The 1084-nt window shown below is 30.8% G+C and overlaps 1 long non-coding RNA gene across 1 annotated transcript; it reads left to right on the top strand.

Moving 5' to 3' along the window:
* The first annotated feature begins 266 nt into the window (after positions 1 to 266).
* LOC121051458 lies at positions 267 to 828 on the top strand. Its single transcript, XR_005805780.1, has 2 exons — positions 267 to 449; positions 621 to 828. It is a non-coding gene; the product is annotated as an uncharacterized LOC121051458 (long non-coding RNA).
* Positions 829 to 1084: the final 256 nt, after the last annotated feature.

Below are 1084 nucleotides of genomic sequence, written 5' to 3'. Positions count from 1 at the left end.
GTTCGTTGCTAAGGCAATCCATCTTCTTATTCCTAAGCTTCAATTCTGCAACATTAATTCAAGAACTATTATTTTAGATCACCAGTACATATGCTTGAAATTCACTCATGTTACTAAAGCTTGAGTTCAAGATCATTGAATACAATATGTTCCTTATTGCTTGCTGTTGTACTGTAGTTTTCAAGATCATTTGTTTTAGCTTATCTCAAGTTATTATTTCAACTCCTTTTTGTCATGTGTTGCAGATGTCGTCTCAATCTCTGCAACTTGGCCGAGGAAAAATGATAAGGAAGCCTGCTACTGCAACAACAAGATGGTACCATCCAAATCTGCTTCTCAACTACCATCACAACCAGCCCTGAGAGCAACTTCTAATGCAGCAGCCACAATAACTCAATTGCCATTTGAAGAGCCACAAGTCAATCAACATCCTATAACTCACAACTCAGGTAAAGATGTGAATACATATGTCACTTGTTATCCTTAACGAGGGTTTGATATATATTAGTTTCTGTTTCTGTCTTCTTATCTTTTTATCTTTTTATCCTTAACGAGGGTTTGATATATGTTAGTTTCTGTTGATGTCTTCTTATCTTTTTATCTGAGTATGTCTTTAGAAGAGATGAAGATGGTGTCCAAAACAATGGAGATAATTCGGAAACAGAGGATTTGGAGGAAGACTTGTGATTCAAAAAGTCATTTTCAGTCATTTTTAGTTTAGGATTTAGCTAGTCTTGGCAAACAATTTTTCTTTTTATTAGCTATTATTATTTTTGGGTTGAATTTTGTAAACTCTATTTGATTTATGATTTAATAAGTCTTTGATTATTATTAATAAATTAATTTTTTTAATATTCAAATTTTTTGAAATTTTTAAATAAATAATTATCAAATGAGACAAACAATCCAACCTCATTTAAAGTCATTTGCAACAAACAATGATTCTTTTGCATATGTTGCAAATCATTGTATGCAACATTATATGCGATCTCGCCTATTATTTTTTTTAATAAATATTTAGTCTTGCATTTTATATTTTCGACAACTATGCTGATTTGACATATCTTTATAAAGATATTGGCAA

The sequence above is a fragment of the Rosa chinensis genome, chromosome 2 (assembly GCF_002994745.2).
Source record: "Rosa chinensis cultivar Old Blush chromosome 2, RchiOBHm-V2, whole genome shotgun sequence".
Taxonomy (NCBI): domain Eukaryota; kingdom Viridiplantae; phylum Streptophyta; class Magnoliopsida; order Rosales; family Rosaceae; genus Rosa; species Rosa chinensis.
The sequence above is the reverse complement of the archived record's forward strand: the minus strand, read 5'-3'. Positions and strand labels throughout refer to the sequence as shown.